This window comes from Loxodonta africana, chromosome 5, assembly GCF_030014295.1.
Source record: "Loxodonta africana isolate mLoxAfr1 chromosome 5, mLoxAfr1.hap2, whole genome shotgun sequence".
In the NCBI taxonomy this organism is placed as follows: domain Eukaryota; kingdom Metazoa; phylum Chordata; class Mammalia; order Proboscidea; family Elephantidae; genus Loxodonta; species Loxodonta africana.
Genome location: NC_087346.1, coordinates 108146878 through 108166730, shown reverse-complemented (window position 1 = coordinate 108166730; position 19853 = coordinate 108146878). Strand labels below are relative to the sequence as shown.

At 40.5% G+C, this 19853-nt stretch overlaps 1 protein-coding gene across 4 annotated transcripts in view; it reads right to left on the bottom strand.

The window, feature by feature from the left end:
* The window catches only part of TEC (tec protein tyrosine kinase), a 144278-nt gene that overhangs the window by 82687 nt on the left and 41738 nt on the right, over positions 1 to 19853 (bottom strand). The gene's annotated exons all lie outside the window — the stretch shown is intronic.

Below are 19853 nucleotides of genomic sequence, written 5' to 3'. Positions count from 1 at the left end.
TCTATTATTTGATTGCAGAGACGCAAGTATCCCAAAAGGAAAAGTAGATTTCATCACTTGCATGGTGGCTTTAGGCTGGTATTTAAATTGCCTCAGGATCTTGGAAAAACAAAATGAATGGATGACCATATTGACAAGGTAGACTTTGAACAAAGTGAATTACAACACTGATGGATATCATTGGAACCCCAGCTGTGATAAATAAACAGTTAAAATAAAATGTGACATCCAGTCACCAGAGCGACAAGGATGCTCTCTGACATCTATACTACCATGCTTTACAATTCTCTGTCCTAGAGTTCCTGCCTCAACCACAAAAGAAAAGGAAACCCAACAAATCACAGTTAACTCTATTTAGGGCAGAGCCTGTATGGATAAGATCCTCAGCCCTGTATGTGGCGCCCCTTACTCGTTTATGTCAAGAAATTTGGAAGTCAACTACCTGGCCAACCAACTGGAAGGGATTCATATGCATGCCCGTCCCAAAGAAAGGCAATCAAATGGAATGCAGAAATTATCGAACAGTATCGTTAATGTCAGATGTTAGCAAAATTTTGACAAAGATAGTTCAAAAGCAACTGCAGCTGTACATCAACAGGGAACTGCCAGAAGGTCAAGCTGCATTCAGATGAAGATGTGGAATGGGGGATATCATTGCTATTGTCAGATGGATCATGGTTGAAGGCAGAGGTTGCCAGAAAGATGGATACATATTGCATTGGGCTAATGATATCTGCTTCAAAATATCTCTTTAAAGTTTTAAAAAGCAAAGATATCACCTTGATGACTTAGGGGCATCTGACCTAAGCCATGGTCTTTTCAATTGCTTTACATGCATTGGAAAGCTGGATAATGAAAAAAGGAAGACAAAGAAGAACTGATGCGTTCAAACTGTGATGCTGGTGAAGGATATCGAATACACCTTGGACAGCGAAAAGAGCGCACAAGTAAGTCTTTGAAGCAATGCAACCAGAATGTTCCTTAAGACTTCGACTCGGTTACTTCGGACACATCATCAGAAAAGATCAATTTCTAGAAAAGGGCATCATGTTTGATAAAGTAGAGGGCCCATAAAAACAGGGAAACCCTCAATGATATGGAATGACACAACAGCTGCAACAATGGATTGGAACATACCGAAGCTCCTGAAGATAGCACAGCACCGGGCAGCATTTCCTTCTGTTGTACCTAAGGTCCCCCAGGAGTCAGAGTCCTCTTGGCAGCAACTGACAGCCATCTCCAAACTATCCATACCTGTGCTGAGCCTCTTAAAATTGAACAAGGTTTATCTGAAAACCCAACAATACTCAGAGAAAACCTGACAATTCTCATTCGAAATAAGTTGAATTAACAGCAGCCTTTTCTTCCCTTCCCTCCATCACACGCTCGTAAGATGCATATCAAACCATAAAGAGAAGAGTCACACGAAGAGCATTAAGTGGTTATCTGACAGCAAAGCCAGGGACTTGACTCCGAGATTTAAAAATAAACAAACGGTTGCCGTGGAGTTGACTTTGACTCATGGTGACCCCGTGTGTGTCAGAGTACAACTGTGCTCCATCAGTTTCCAATGACTTATTTTTGGAAGCAAATTGTTATGCCTTTCTCCCATGGCACCTCTGGGTGAATTTGAACTTCCAACCTTTCAGTTAGCAGCCAAGCACATTAGCATTTGCACCATCCAGGGACTCCTAACCAGAGTTTCAAACCAGTTCATTTTGTTTTGACCCTTGATGAGAATTTGCATTCTCCGATATACTGAATCAGATACTACATTTTAACAGGATCCATGGGTGATTCTTATGTACACAGTAGAATCATCAATCCAGAAGCAGATCCATAAGAATCACCTGGGGATCTTGTTAAAATAAAGATTCTGATTCGGTTTATCTGCAGTAGAAATGAAAATTTTCAGCAGGGGGTTGAACAGAAAGAATCAGTTCAAAGCCCTGCTCCTACCCTGAGATTAGTGTGGTGTCATCACTGAGAAATTCTACCATCTTCACACCCAGCCTGATACCTCAGAAGCACCCTCATAACTCCCCATTACTGATCTGTCGCCATCCAATCAGGTCCTTCCATGCTTTGTAAGATCACTTTAAAACAGCTTAACCTCTGACCGTCAGCTCCTTCATTTATAAAGTATGGAGATAAACACCACAAGGTTATTGTGAGGTTTAAATGAGATGTGAGAAAGAAATTTTTTAATTATAACAATACTGTGCAAAGGTTTATTATTATTATTTTCAACTCCACTTCCATTTTCCTAGCTCAGAGCATCAAAACCTCAATTCTGGGCCCTGATAGTAGCTTTTAGATTGGTCTTCCTTTCCCTAGGCTCTTGCCTCATTTTATTTAAGCTGCATGCCCCTCATCCCCACTGGATCCATCTTCAAAGATAACACTTTCATCATGCCATTTCTTTCATCAGAAGACCCTGATGCCCCCTCAATGACTTCCACCAGCTGCACAATAAAATGGAGATTGTCCACAATCTGACTGCGACCTAACATCCAATCTTTACTTCTACTGTTGGCCAAACACTGCACATTCCACTCAAAACAGTCTGCTGAATGTCCAGTGGCTCCCCTCACAGCACCCATTCCTGTGGCCTAGAGAATTCCCTTCTCTTGTCTCTACACCTATGAACACCTCAACAGCTCAAAACTCATCTTCTGGAAAAGGCCTTTCCTAGTGACTTCAATTAATACAAACCTTTCAATTCCTGGACCCATGATCTCTGTGTCACTTGTCACAGAATTTGTCATATTGTTCTATGTTCAGTAGCAATGAATGTACACAGTTTACCTTCTCACCTAGGCTTTAAAGCTCCTAAATGAGTGTTTTTCAATCTTAATTACACATTAGAAACATCTAGGAAGTTTCTGTTTTGTTTTGTTTTGTTTAAAGGTAGATGCCCATGCCCTACTTCCAGTCACTGTAACTCCATTGGTCTGACATGGGCCCGTGGGCATCATGATTTGAGGTGAAGGCAGGATTGAGAGCCACTATCTCAAAGGAGGGGTTCCTCTGCATCTTTACACCACTTCTGGTGCTTATAGTACCCATTGTCCTTGAGGCAATTTCAACTAATAGAGGCTCTAAAGGACAGAGGAGAACTGCCCCACAGGGTTTTCAAGGCTGTAAATCTTTACAGAAGCAGATTGCCACATCTTTCTCCCACGAAGCAACAGTGGGTTCAAATCACCAACCTTTCAGTTAGCAGCCAAGCACTTAACCACTGAGCCACTAGAGCTCCTGATGCCCACAGTAGCTTCTCAACAAATATCTGAATCATGGACCCAACTAATCCATTAACCATCCTAAGCTGAGAGCTCAGAGACAAGCTGTTGTTCTTTCTACATCTAAGTTGGCCCTCCTTATTCTATGTTAAAATTTGGGTACTCTTTGCTTTCCTGAGAAAATTCCAATACGTAAATACCACTTCTATGGAAGTCATCTTTTCATCTTTGTATGACATATTTTCAATGCAGAGTGAAAATGACTGCTTACAAAAATGTGTATCAGGAAAAGGCAAGTTATCCATTTGTCAGTGTGTCATACTGTGGTGGCTTGCATGTTGCTATGATGTTGGAAGCTATGCCACCAGTATCTCAAATACCAGCAGGGTCATCCATGGTGGCAGGTTTCAGCAGAGCTTCCAGACTAAGACAGACTAGGAAGAAAGGCCTGGCGACCTACTTCTGAAAATTGGCCAATAGAAACCCTATAAATCACAATAGAAATCTGATATTGCTTTGGAAGATGTGCCCCCTAGGTCATGAGGCACTCAAAATAGACAGTGGCCATAACAACAGACTGAAACATGCCAACGGTCACAAAGATGGCACCAGACCAGGCAACACTATATTATGTTCACATGGAGTCACCATGAATTGCCACGTGAGGGCAACTAACAACAACTACCAACCTCTGGAAAACAGGCCAAATACAAATATGTAGTTCCCAATGCATTGAGCAATACTATAGTAACCAAATGAAGGCAGACTTTGGTAAGGCTCAGGAGGATAACTGGGATGTAGCGCATTTGTAGTTCTAAAAGCAAAAGGCCTCAACATCAGGGACAGAGAAAGGCATTTCATGTTGAATGCTTAAAAAAAAAAAAAAAAAACTTATCTGGTTTACATAAGGGTTAATATTTTATACAGAATCATATAGAATGAATTGAAAAGAATCTCAGCCATCATTTAATATATCACTCTTATTTTATCAGTTATGAAGTTGAGGCTTAGAAAAGTTACTTGCCCAAGGTAACGTGAGCTAAGACTAGAAAAAAAGTCTCCTGATTCCAAGTGAAGGTCTCTCTCCACCATTCTATACCATACAATTAAAAGACCACTACTCTTGTTATAGTCAGTGGGAAATTCTGGTCAAATTCACAGAGATACAAATGAAGGAAAATTCTCCTCATGTAGACACCCAGTTAAAGATGAAGAAAGTCTTAAAGCAACATAATTGTTTATGTACCTGTTTAAGAAATAACCTTTTCAATGCCATATAGCTAGATGACTTAAAAACAACCACCATAAAGTTGACCCAACTCATGGTGACCCCATGTGTGTCACAGTAGAATTGTGCTCCATAAGGTTTTCAACGGCTGACTTTTTGCAAGTAGATCACTAGGCCTTTCTTCCAAGGCACCTCTGGGTGGACCTGAAACTCCAGCCTTTTGGTTACACATTTGCAATCACCCAGAGACTCCAGCTATGTGACTACCACCCCCCCAACCTTAGAAGAAAACTGAAGATTTATTTTCTGAAGAGAATAAAACAGAGAGTCTCTATACTGGCAGAAACTAAGAATAGTTGAGGGTAGGAATACCATACTAAAAAATGAGCTTAGGTAAAAAGATTTACATACTGAATACTGAGACCACTCTTTTTCAGTCTAAGAGAAAAGACCTGAATATACTGACATAGGGAGTTCCCCTGTAGAAATGGCCCAGTCAGATTACCCTACAGTGAAGCCAAAGGTCAGCAAGTACCACCCACATGCACAAAGCTTCCGGTTGACTTCTTAAAGCCCTACTCTTATAAATGAGAGAAAGCCAAGGATCACCAAACAATTGAGAAAGACTCTAACGTGAATCTGAGGTCGAATAAGAAAATGAAGGAAGAGGAAACAAAGATTGTGCATAAAAAAGAAATTATTAAGAATAAAATACATAATGCTGACTGAAATTAGTCAGTTGCAAAAGGACAAACATTGTATGAGACCACTATTATAAGAACTCAAAAAATAGTTTAAACCGAGAAGAAAATATTCTTCAATGGTTACGAGAGTGAGGAGGGAGGGAGGGAGGGGGTTTTCACTAATTAGATAACAGATAAGAACTATTTTAGGTGAAGGGGAAAAAAACACACAATACAGGAGAGGTCAGCACAACTGAACTAAACCAAAAGCAAAGAAGTTTCCTGAATAAACCAAACACTTCGAAGGGCAGTATAGCAGGGGTGGGGGTTTGGGGACCATGGTTTCAGGCGACATCTAGGTCAACTGGCATAATAAAATCTATTAAGAAAACATTCTGCATCCCACTTTGGAGAGTGGTGCTGGGGTCTTAAACACTAGTAAGTGGCCATCTAAGATGCATCAATTGGTCTCAATCCACCTGGAGCAAAGGAGAATGAAGAACACCAAAGACACAAGGTAATTATGAACCCAAGAGACAGAAAGAGTCACATAAACCAGAGACTTCATCAACCTGAGACCAGAAGAGCTAGATAGTGCCCATCTACAACCAATAAATGCCCTGACAGGGAACACAACAGAGAACTCCTGAGGGAGCATGAGAACAGTGGGATGCAGACCTCAAATTCTCATAAAAAGACCAGATTTAATGATCTGACTGAGACTAGAAGGACCCTGGAGGTCATGGTCCCCAGACCTTCTGTTAGCCCAAGACAGGAACCATTCCCAAAGCCAACACTTTAGAGAGGGATTGGGCTGGACTATGGGGTAGAAAACAATACTGGTGAAGAATGAGATTCTTGGATCAAGCAGACACACGAGACTATGTAGGCAGCTCCTGTCTGGAGAGGACATGAGAGGGCAGAAGGGGTCAGAAGCTGGCTGAATGGACATGAAAACAGAGAGTGGAGACAGGAGTGGGCTGCCTCTTTAGAGGGAGAGCAACTAGGAGTATATAGCAAGGTGTATACAGGTTTTTGTATGAAAGACTGACTTGGTTTGTAAACTTTCACTTAAAGCACAATAAAAATTAAAAAAAAAGAAAATAAAAAATGTTGGAGAGGTTGTAGGAAGACTGGAACACTTACACGCTGCTAGTGGGAATGTAAAATGGTACAACCACTTTGGAAATCAATTTGGCACTTCCTTAAAAAGCTAGAAATAGAAGTACCATATGCTCCAGCAATCCCACACCTTGGAACATATCCTAGAGAAATAAGAACCGTCACATGAATAGATACGTGCGCACCCGTGTTCACTGCATCACTGTTCACAACAGCAAAAAGATGGAAACAACCTAGGTGCCTATCAACAGATGAATGGATAAACAAATTATAGTATATTCACACAATGATAAAGAACAATGATGGCTCCAAGAAACATCTCACATCACGGACGAATCCGGAAGGCATTCTGCTGACTGAAATTAGTCATTCGCAAAAGGACAAATATTGTATGAGACCACTATTATAAGAACTCAAGAAAAGGTTTAAACACAGAAGAAAACGTTCTTCGATGATTTCGAGGGTGGGGAGGGAGGCAGAGGGAAATTCACTAACTAGCCAGTACACAAGAATTTTCTTAGACGAAGGGATGGACAACACATAATACAGGGGAAGTCAGCACAGCTGGACTAAACCAAAAGCTCAGAAGTTTCCTGAACACAACCAAGCACTTTAAGGGACAGAGTGGCAGGGGCAGAGGTCTGGGGACCATGCTTTTGGGCAACATCTAGGTCAACTGGCATAACAAAATTTATTAAGAAAATGTTCTGCATCCCACTTTGGAGAGTGGCATTTGGGATCTTAAAAGCTTGTGAGTGGCCATCTAAGATGCATCAATTGGTCCCAACCCACCTGGAGCAAAGGAGGATGAAGAACACCAAAAACATAAGGAAAATATTAGCCCAAAAGACAAAAGGGCCACATAAACCAGAGACTCCATCAGCCTGAGACCAGAAGAACTAGATGGTGCCCAGCTACCACCAATGACCACCCTGGCAAGGAATACAACAGATAGTCCCTGATGGAGCAGGAGAAAAGTGGCATGTAGAACTCAAATTCACATAAAAAGACCAGACTTAACTGTCTGATTGAAACCAGAGAAATCCCAGAAGACATGGCCCCTGGACTCTTTGTTAACTCAGAACTAAAACCATTCCCAAAGCCAACTCTTCAGACAAAGATTAGGCTGGACTATAAAATATAAAATAATATTCCTGAAAAGTTTGCTTCTTAGTTCAAAAAAAAGTAGATACATGAGACTACATGGGCACCTCCTGTCTAGAGGCGGGATGAGAAGGCAGAAAGGGGTGGGAGCTGGATGAATGGGCACGGGAAACACAGGGTGGAAAGCGGGAGTGTGCTGTCACATTATAGGGATTGCAACTAGGGTCGCATAACAATATGTGTATAAATTTTTGTATGAGAAATTAACTTGAGCTATAAACTTTCACCTAAACCACAATTTAAAAAAAAGGATAAAATCACAGAGTTAAGAGAAGATATTCCATGCATTAAGTAAGGTCAGAATACAGACAAAATAAAGAACAGAAAACTAAAAAAGAGAAGCTGTTGGAAATTACAAATAAGATAGCAGAAATGAAAAAATCAATAGAAGAGTTAGAATGTAAAATTGAGGAACTCTTCCAAGAAATGCAACAGAAGTAAAAAAAAAAATTAAAAACAGGAAAAAATATAATAGCATTAGAGGACCCACACAGAAAGTTCAACATCTGAAAAATAGGAGTTTCAGAAGGAGAAAGCAGACTTAGAAAACAATCAAAGAAAAAAACTAGTGGGGACGGGGCCAAGATGGCTGACTAGGCAGACACTACCTCGGATCCCTCTTGCAACAAAGTGAATCGATCACATACATGACAATCTATGAACCCTGACCATCAAACACAGATTAAAGAGTTGAACTGAGTGACAAGTGAGCAAAAAGCTGCGCCCTGAACCAGCGACCGCTTCTGGAACCCACGACTCACCCCACAGCCTTGAGCCCCTGCGGTTCCCTGGTGCCGAATGGCAGGCTGATTGCAGCTTGCTGAGGCGGGGCAGGCACGGGACACAGCCCTAACCCCTAGCCTCCTCGGGTAACCTCCGTAGAGACTCAGCCAGCGCAAGCACACTGCACACTGATGGGGCTAACGAGAGAATGAACAACCACGGGGAAGCAGCAACTGTTTTCGGAGCCTGGAGCCAGCGTCCCAGTCAGAAAACCTTGGTGCTGGGCACAGGGGAGCTGAGCACGGCATCCTGAGACGGCGCGGGATGCAGCCCTAGCCCCCTGAAGTGACCCCAGGAGAAGCCCAGCCAGTGCACGCAGGCAGTACAGTGACGTGCCTGACAGGAGGAAAAGTCACTGGGAGGCAGTGACCGATTGTGGAGCCGGAAGTGCGGCATCCCAGCCCGGGAACCTTGGCGCTGGGCTTTGGACTGGGAGCTGACGAACTAACCACAGCTTCTGGGACTGCACAAGCACAGGACGCGGGCCTGACCCTCAGGGGCAATCTCTACCAAGCCAGCACACACAGTCGACACGCCCCTTGGGAATCTCAGATAAAACAGTCATCCCAAGCAAGACAAGTAACTTTGTCTATATTCCTGGGTGTACTCTCTCCTATGTATCTGATCCCTCCCCTCCCCTTCCCAGGCAGCTTCATTAACATTGGAATTTCCTGGGCCAGAGAGTGAAGTGCTCTGCGGTTTTTTTTTTCTTTGATTGTTTTGTCTTTTCCTAATCCATTCTCCTGGCCTGAGAGAAGCAGCTACAAAAACCCCAGGGACCAAGAATCCTTCCCTGACTTCCTGAATTTGGACTAAAAATACAGAACCAGCTCCAGCCAAGCATTTGTGGTCCACAGTCTTGGGCTTTCGTCCCTACAGGGAACAAGGTGGCTATTATAATGCAAAGGTAATTCTGATAGTGATCTGACTGTAATTGGTTTAGCGGATTACTGGAAAGACAACTTTTCCAAGTCTGATAACTCTGCATATTCAACAGAGCCCTTACTGACCCACAACAGGGAACTGAGGGCTAAAGCTCCACCCAAACCACCTAACCTCCTGCCATAGGGGTCTGAGGATAGTGACATCTACCAATCTGTAGAGGTACATGCATTGGGTGCCTAAGGTACAGCTGCAGAGCCCACCCACCAAAGTGCTTTAGGAATAGAGACACACCTACCTCACTGGCACTTGGGGGAAGCCTGTCAGCATCCTGACCCCCCCGAGTGTGACCCTCCACTGATACTAGAATCTGGTGCACACAACTATCACCACTACTCCTCTAAGCGAATAAGTGACAGTCTACCCCACACACTTGGTGACCCAAAATCAGATTCTACTCAAGAATAGTGAATGGACTCTTAGGCTTATATTTCTGGTAACGGCCCAAACTAGCTGGTAAGAGGACATAAGTGATTCAAAGCCTACAACAATCAAGACAGCACGATCTAGTAGCCCATCTATGTATATTGAAAGAAAACAAAACAAGATGAGACTCAGTGAGCAAATATAAAATAAATCATTACAATATCTTATAGATGGCTTGGAGACAACAGTCGATATCAAACCACATAAAGAAGCAGACCATGATTGTTTCTACAACTCCCCAAATTAATGAATCAAAATCTTTCCCAAATGAAGATACAATCCTGGAACTGCCAGGTGCAGAATATAAAAAACTAATTTACAGACTGCTTCAAGACATCAGGGATGACCTCAAAAATGAAATAAGGCAATCTACACAAAAAGCCAAGGAACACACTGATAAAGCAGTTGAAGAAATCAAAAAGATTATTCAAGAACATAGTGGAAAAATTAATAAGCTACAAGAATCCATAGAGAGACAGCATTCAGAAATCCAAAAGACTAACAGTAAAATTACAGAACTAGACAACTCAATAGGAAGTCAGAGGAGCAGAATCGAGCAATTGGAATGCAGAGTGGGAGAGTTGGAGGGTACAGCAATTGACACCAATACAGCTGAAGAAAAATCAGATAAAAGAATTTAAAAAAATGAAGAAACCCTAAGAATCATGTGGGACTCTATCAAGAAGAATAACTTGATTGTGATTGGAGTTCCAGAACTAGGAAGACTAACAGAAAATACAGAGAGAATAATTGAAGATCTTTGGCAGAAAACTTCTCTGACATCATGAAAGATACAAAGATATCTATCCAAGATGCTCATCAAACCCCGTATAAGATTGATCCAAAAAGAAAATCACCAAGACATATCATCAAACTTGCCAAAACCAAGGATAAAGAGAAAATTTTAAAAGCAGCCAGGGATAAAAGGAAGGTCTCCTACAAAGGAGAATCAATAAGAATAAGTTCAGACTACTCAGCAGAAACCATGCAGTCAGGAAGGCAATGGGATGACATATATACAGCACTGAAGCAGAAAAACTGCCAGCCAAGGATCATTTATCCAGCAAAATTCTCAAATATGAAGGCGAAATTAAAACATTTACGAATAAACACAAGCTTAAAGAATTTGCAAAAACCAAACCAAAGCTACAAGAAATACTAAAGGAAATTGTTTGGTCAGAAAAATCAATAACATCAGATAACAACACAACACAAAGACACAAAACATCCTGATATCAACTCAAATAAGGAAATCACAAAAACAACTTAAGATTAATTTTAAAAAGAAAAAAATTCTCAAAACAGGGAATCATTGAACTCATTATGTAAAAGATCACAATAATCAAACGGAGGGACTAAATACAGAAGGCATAGAACTGCCATATGGAGAGGAAAACAAGGCGATATACGACGATACGACTTAGGTTTGTACTTAGAAAAATAGGGGCAAATATTAAGGTAACCACAAAGAGGTGTAACAATTCCATAACTCAAAATAAAAACCAAGAAAAACATAATGACTCAGTAAACATAAATTCAACTACTATGAAAATGAGGAACACACAACTTACAAAGAAAAACGTCTCAGCACAGAAAAGTTAGTGGAAAAATGAAATTGTCAACAACACACTCAAAAAGATATCAAAATGACAGCACTAAACACATATACTTATCGATAATTACGCTGAATGTAAATGGACTAAATGCACCAATAAAGACACAGAGAGTCTCAGAATGGATAAAGAAACACGATCCGTCTATATGCTGCCTACAAGAGACACACCTTAGACTTAGAGACACAAACTAAAACTCAAAGGATGGAAAAAAAAATACCAAGCAAACAATAAGCAAAAAAGAGGAGGAGTAGCAATATTAATTTCTGACAAAATAGACTTTAAATTTAAATCCACCACAAAGGAAAATGAAGGATACTACATAAAGATTAAAGGGACAATTGACCAGGAAGATATAACCATATTAAATATTTATGCACCCAATGACAGGGCTGCAAGATACGTAAAACAAACTTTAACAGAACTGCAGAGTGAGATAGACACCTCCACAATTATAATAGAAGACTTCAACACACCACTTTTGGAGAAGGATAGGACTTCCAGTAAGAAGCTCAATAGAGACACGGAAGACCTAATTGCTACAATCAACCAACTTGACCTCATAGACTTATACAGAACACTACACACAACAGCTGCAAAATATACTTTTTTTTCTAGTGCACATGGAACATTCTCTAGAATAGATCACATATTAGGTCATAAAACAAACCTTTGCAGAATCCAAAACATCGAAATATTACAAAGCATCTTCTCAGACCACAAGGCCATAAAAGTGGAAATCAATAACAGGAAAATCAGGGAAAAGAAATCAAATACTTGGAAACTGAACAATACCCTGCTCAAAAAAGACTGGGTTATAGAAGACATTAAGGAGGGAATAAAGAAATTCATAGAATGCAACGAGAATGAAAATACTTCCTTTCAAAACCTCTGGGACACAGCAAAAGCAGTGCTCAGAGGTCAATTTATATCAATAAATGCACAGGTACATAAAGAAGAAAGAGCCAAAATCAGAGAACTGTCCCTACAACTTGAACAAACAGAAAGCAGGCAACAAAAGAATCCATCAGGCACCAGAAGAAAACAAATAATAAAAATTGGAGCTGAACTAAATGAAATAGAGAACAAAAAAACATTTGAAAGAATTAACAAAGCCAAGCTGGTTCTCTGAAAAAATTAACAAAATTGATAAACCATTGGCCAGACTGACTTAAGAAATACAGGCAAGGAAACAAATAGCCCAGATAAGAGACGAGGTGGGCCATATCACAACAGACCCAACTGAAATTAAAAGAATCATATCAGATTATTGCAAAAAATTGTACTCTAACAAATTTGCAAACCTAGAAGAAATGGACGAACTCCTAGAAAAACACTACCTACCTAAACTAACACAATCAGAAGTAGAACAACTAAATAGACCCATAACAAAAAAAAAGATTGATAAAGTAATCAAAAAACTCCCCCCCAAAAAAAGCCCTGGCCCGGATGGCTTCACTGCAGAGTTCTACCAAACTTTCAGAGAAGAGTTAACACCACTATTACTAAAGCTATTTCAAAGCATAGAAAATGATACACTACTACCTAATTCATTCTATGAAGCCACCATATCCCTGATACCAAAACCAGGTAAAGACACCACAAAAAAAGAAAATTACAGGCCTATATCCCTCATGAACATAGATGCAAAAATCCTCTACAAAATTCTAGCCAATAGAATTCAACAACATATCAAAAAAATAATCCACCACGACCAAGTGGGATTTATGCCAGGTATGCAAGGCTGGGTTTAATATTAGAAAAACCATTAATGTAATCCACCATATAAATAAAACAAAAGACAAAAACCACATGATCTTATCATTGATGCAGAAAAGGCATTTGACAAAGTCCAACACCCATTCATGATAAAAACTCTCAGCAAAATAGGAATTGAAGGAAAATTCCTCAACATAATAAAGGGCATCTATACAAAGCCAAGCCAACAGCCAACATCATTCTAAATGGAGAGAGCCTGAAAGCATTTCCCTTGAGAACGGGAACCAGACAAGGATGCCCTTTATCACCGCTCTTATTCAACATTGTGCTAGAGGTCCTAGCCAGAGCAATTAGGCTAGACAAAGAAATAAACGGCATCTGGATTGGCAAGGAAGAAGTAAAATTATCTCTATTTGCAGATGACATGATCTTATACACAGAAAACCCTAAGGAATCCTCCAGGAAACTACTGAAACTAATAGAAGAGTTCGGCAGGGTCTCAGGTTACAAGATAAACCTAGAAAAATCACTTGGATTCCTCTACATCAACAAAAAGAACATGGAAGAGGAAATCACCAAATCAATACCATTCACAGTGGCCCCCAAGAAGATAAAATACTTAGGAATAAATTTTACCAAAGATGTAGAAGACCTATACAAAGAAAACTACAAAGCTCTACTACAAGAAATTAAAAAGGACATACTTAAGTGGAAAAACATACCTTGCACATGGATAGGAAGACTTAACATAGTAAAAATGTCTATTCTACCAAAAGCCATCTATACATATAACGCACTTCTGATCCAAATTCCAATGTCATTTTTTAAGGTGACAGAGAAACAAATCACCAATTTCATATGGAAGGGAAAGAAGCCTCGAATAAGCAAAGCATTACTGAAAAAGAAGAAGAAAGTGGGAGGCCTCACTCTACCTGATTTTAGAAACTATCATACAGCCACAGTAGTCAAAACAGCCTGGTACTGGTACAACAACAGTCACATAGACCAATGGAACAGAATTGAGAACCCAGATATAAATCCATCCACGTATGAGCAGTTGCTATTTGACAAAGGCCCAGTGTCAGTTAATTGGGGAAAAGATAGTCTTTTTTAACAAATGGTGCTGGCATAACTGGATATCCATTTGCAAAAAAATGAAACAGGACCCATACCTCACACCATGCACAAAAACTAACTCCAAGTGGATCAAAGACCTAAACATAAAGACTAAAACAATAAAGATCATGGAAGAAAAAATAGGGACAACGTTAGGAGCCCTAATACAAGGCATGAACAGAATACAAAACATTACCAAAAATGACGATGAAAAACCAGATAACTGGGAGCTCCTAAAAATCCAACACCTATGCTCATCTAAAGACTTCACCAAAAGAGTAAAAAGACCACCTACAGATTGGGAAAGCATTTTCAGCTATGACATCTCCGACCAGCGCCTGATCTCTAAAATCTATATGATTCTGTTAAAACTCAACCACAAAAAGACAAACAACCCAATCAAGAAGCAGGCAAAGGATATGAACACGCACTTCACTAAAGAAGATATTCAGGCAGCTAACAGATACATGAGAAAATGCTCTCGATCATTAGCCATTAGAGAAATGCAAATTAAAACTACGATAAGATTCCATCTCACTCCAACAAGGCTAGCATTAATCCAAAAAACACAAAATAATAACTGTTGGAGAGGCTACGGAGAGATTGGAACTCTTATACACTGCTGGTGGGAATGTAAAATGGTACAACCACTTTGGAAATCTATTTGGCGTTTTCTTAAAAAGTTAGAAATAGAACTACCATACAACCCAGAAATCCCACTCCTCGGAATATACCCTAGAGAAATAAGAGCCTTTACACGAACAGATATATGCACACCCATGTTTATTGCAGCACTGTTTACAACAGCAAAAAGCTGGAAGCAACCAAGGTGTCCATCAACAGATGAATGGGTAAATAAATTGTGGTATATTCACACAATGGAATACTACGCATCGATAAAGAACAGTGACGAATCTGTGAAACATTTCATAACATGGAGGAACCTGGAAGGCATTATGCTGAGCAAAATTAGTCAGAGGCAAAAGGACAAATATTGTATAAGACCACTATTATAAGATCTTGAGAAATAGTATAAACTGAGAAGAACACATACTTTTGTGGCTGGGGGGGGAGGGAGGGAGGGTTATTTACTGATTAGTAGTAGATAAGAACTACTTTAGGTGAAGGGAAGGACAATACTCAATACAGGGAAGGTCAGCTCAACTGGACTGGACCAAAAGCAAAGAAGTTTCCGGGATAAACTGAATGCTTCAAAGGTCAGCGGAGCAAGGGCGGGGGTTTGGGGACTATGGCTTAAGGGGACTTCTAAGTCAATTGGCAAAATAATTCTATTATGAAAACATTCTGCATCCCACTTTGAAATGTTGCGTCTGGGGTCTTAAATGCTAACAAGCGGCCATCTAAGATGCATCAATTGGTCTCAACCCACCTGGATCAAAGAAGAATGAAGAACACCAAGGCCACACGATAACTATGAGCCCAAGAGACAGAAAGGGCCACATGAACCAGGGACTTACATCATCCTGAGACCAGAAGAACTAGATGGTGCCTGGCCACAACCAATGACTGCCCTGACAGGGAGCACAACAGAGAACCCCTCAGGGAGCAGGAGATCAGTGGGATGCAGACCCCAAATTCTCATAAAAAGACCAGACTTAATGGTCTGCCTGAGACTAGAGGAATCCCAGCGGTCATGGTCCCCAAACCTTCTGTTGGCCCAGGACAGGAACCATTCCTGAAGACATCTCATCAGACATGGAAGGGACTGGACAATGGGTAGGAGAGAGATGCTGATGAAGAGTGAGCTACTTGTATCAGGTGGACACTTGAGACTGTGTTGGCATCTCCTGTCTGGAGGGGAGATGGGAGGGTAGAGAGGGTTAGAAACTGACAAAATGTCACGAAAGGAGAGACTGGAAGGGCTGACTCATTATGTGGAGAGTAAGTGGGAGTATGGAGTAAAGTGTATATAAGCTTATATGTGACAGACTGACGATTTGTAAACGTTCACTTAAAGCTCAATAAAAATTATTAAAAAAAAAAAAAAGTGAGGTAAGACGATCCTTTGGATGATGGTGAAAGGAAAGACCAAGATGATGTTGACCAATGGGATTAAAGGGCAGCTGACCCAAATTGGATCAAGTTAGGCTCTTGGAAAGAATTCTTCAAGAATGTATTGGAGGGGAAGCCAGCACAACTGGACCAAAGCAAAAGCTAAGAAGTTTCCTGGACACATCCAAACACTTTGAGGGTCAGTGTAGCTGGGGCTGGAGCCTGGGGACCACAGTTTTGGGGGACATTTAGGTCAACTGATATAACAAAGCTTATTAAGAAAATGCTCTACATCCCACTTTGGTAAGTGGCATCTGGGGTCTTAAAACCTTTCAAGTAGCTATCTAAGATGCACCTATTGGTCCTATTCCACTTGGAGTAAAGGAGAATGAAGAAAGCCAAAGATACAAGGAAAATATTAGCCCAAAGGACTAAAGGACCACATGAACCAGAGGCTCCACCAGCCTGAGACCAGAAGAACTAGATGGTGCCAGGCTACCACGATGACCACCCTGGCAGGGAAGACAACAGAGAGTCCCAGACAGAGCAGGTGAAAAATGTAGAATAGAACTCAAATTCACGTAAAATACCAAACTTAATGGTCTGACAGAGGAACCCCTGAAACTATGCCCCCCAGACACACTGTTAACTCAGAACTGAAACCATTCCCAAAGCCCACTCTTCAAGCAAAGATTGCACAGGACTATAAAAAAGGAAATAATATAAGCGAGGAATGTGCTTCTTAGTTCATTCAGGCATATGAGACCAAATGGGAAGCTCCTGTCCAAAAGCAGGATGAGAAGGCAGGAAGGGACAGGAATTGGCCAAATGGACACAGGGAACCCAGGGTGGAAGGGGGAAGTGTGCTTTCACACTGTGGGGATTGCAACTAATGTTACAAAACAATGTGTGTATATATTTTTGTATGAGAAATTAACTTGAGCTATAAATTTTCACCTAAAGCACAATAAAAAAAAAATTTTTTTAAAGCGGATCATAAAAAAAAAAAAGGAATGTATTGGAAGGAATTTGCAATAAATTAGTGAAGCTTAGTCAACTTAAAAAAATCAATTAACAATTCTAGAGAAAACTAAAAATTGTCCAGAAAAGCAAAAATAATCATAGAATACTACATAGTTCAGCATAAATACCATCTACAGCATTATAATATAAACAATAATAATCTTACTACTGTTACTATATAAATACATCGGGGGAAAGCAAGAACAGGAAATGTGCTTGTGTGTGGGTGGGGGGACACATTGTGAAAGAGCTGTATCTTCTGTAGTAGAGAAGGAAGTCAATAGATGATAAGTAAAATTGAAAAATCAAGAAGTAGCAACTTAAGCATGTTATTTAGAGATATGAAGGTACAAAGAAATAAAAGTAGCTGCCTCTGAGAATCGGAAATGATTGAAGGATGGCCTGGACCCATTCACAAAAGGGACAGCTATCTTCTAAGCAGAAGAGTGGAAGGAGGGAGATCACGGAAAAGATGAGCGATTCTATACAACTCTCTCAGAACATTTTTCATTAAAGGTGAGAGAGCAATGGGGAGGCGAGGGGAAGTGGATAGGCAGTCACAGCGAGGGTTTGCTTTCAAAGCTGGGAGAGAGAAGGGTGTTTTCCCCTAGAGAATGTTTTAACTACATGCTCCCTCAGCTCTTGAGAACATTCCTTAGGATCTGTAGGACATTCCTTGGAATCAAGTTTAAGAAGACAAATGAAGTTAATTAAGTTCCCTCCTAGTCTTCCAGTCATACCTAGATCATCCCAGATATACATCTCTCTGCTTCTAAGACTCTAGAGGAAGATAAACCCTAGAGTCCGCACAAACCCATTCAAGTATTTCCTATAACTCAAAGGTACAAATGTCTTCTTTAAGTTACAACTTAAGCTCCATTTCTCGATGTCTCATTGGAGATAAACACAAGAACACCATTCTCTTTACCCTGGATGCCAATTTTTAAAAGTTTGAAACAACACATTAGTGTTTGAACTCTAATACTCTGAAGAGGAAAACAAAACTGTCACTGTGTGGCCAATGAGAAACCCAAACCACAAGGAAGTTACATTCTCTGTCCAGTGTTTTGTTCTGAGTACCAGACCAGGGGTCATCAGTTTCATGGTGCGGCAATTTTATCCAACAGATCTTAGAATCTGTCTTTTTTCATCACTTGTCCTCCTACCAGAATTTTTTTATCCCCGAATAAGTGGCTCCTGGGGGAGCCTAGCCTAGTCAATAAGACCTCTCAAAATATTTTCAACCAAGGGAACATAAGTGCTAACCAGGAAGGGTAGCATGAGACAGGTGAAAATAGAGGTGATTATGAATTTCCAAATGATATGATGGAAAGTGGTGTGGTAAATAGGAACCAGAGCCCTGGTTAATAGGGTAGATTCCTTTAGGAAACAGTGATTTGAGGTTGTTGACATCCTTAATTTATTAGGCTAAGCCATAAGAAATCGCAAATATCCAGCAATATTTTACCTACAAAATTAGCAATATTACATAATTCAATCTAAGACTTGGTAATGCCCTAAGATTAGTGAGTTTAGTTAAAGCCCTGTGTTAAAGAACTTCCACATCAGAATATGTTGTTTTATTAATCGGGGTGGATTATCCAACAGGCAAGGTAAGCATGGTGCTTACATTTCTTACCAGATCACCTGTAGTGAACAATTTCACTTTTTTTTTTTTTTTTACCACATCAAAGATTCTCCTTCTAGGTATGGCTGGCGCCTGTCTCTCTCCCAGCCTCACAGCACCCTCCTACAGAATCAAAGCCTCTTTTCAAATTTACAGTCCCTGACAGGGACAGATTACCCATTCAGCAAGGTAAGCACAGGCTTACTTGTGCTTACTCACTAATCTGTAGTGATTTCCCACATGAGATTTTTCACTACGGATTAGTAAAAAAGCACGAGTAAGTCCATGTTTATCTCGTGTCATGGATTAAACTGTGTCCCCCCAAAATATCTGTCAACTTTGCTGGGCCATGAGTCCCAGTATTGCCTGATTGTCCACCATTTTATGTGACTTCCCTACGTGCTGTAAATTCTATCACTATGATGAAATGAGATGGATTAGTGGCAGTTATATTGATGAGATCTATAAGATTAGATAGTGTTTTAAACCAATCTCTTTCGAGAGAAGTTAGCAGGGAGGCATGGGGCCCTCATAGCACCAAGGAAGCAGCACCAGCAGCAGAGCACGTCCTTTGGACCTGAGGTTCCTGTGCTGAGATGCTCCCAGACTAAGGGAAGACTGATGACAAGGACCGTTCTCCAGAGCAGACAGACAGAAAGCCTTCCCCTGGGGCTGGCACCCTGAATTCAGACTTCTAGCCTACTGGACTGTGAGAGAATAAACTTCTCTTTGTTAAAGCCACCCACTTGTGGTATTTCTGTTATAGCAGAACCAGATGGCTATAACACCTTGCTTATTGGCTAATCTGCCCCAGCTTGTTATACAGCTCATCACAGGCTAATGGCAAAGTTAGTTTTTGTTTGCAATTTTAAGAAATCTAGCATGAATAAACATGAAACTACATTTATCTGAGAAATCAAATGCTTGTGCCTGTCCACAGTATCTGCAGGTTAGACACGCAGTCTCTGGTTACAAACTACTGATTTACAGAAAACTTGTACTTGCCCTTTAATGTTACATAAATTTGCCCTCACTTTGAAATACTGAACCCCCTATTCACAACAAACTCTTCGTCCCAATCACCTTCACTTGTTGCACAAGCAGCTTTTAATCACTGAAAAGGCTTTGAGCCTTTTCTTGCACTAAAGTAGG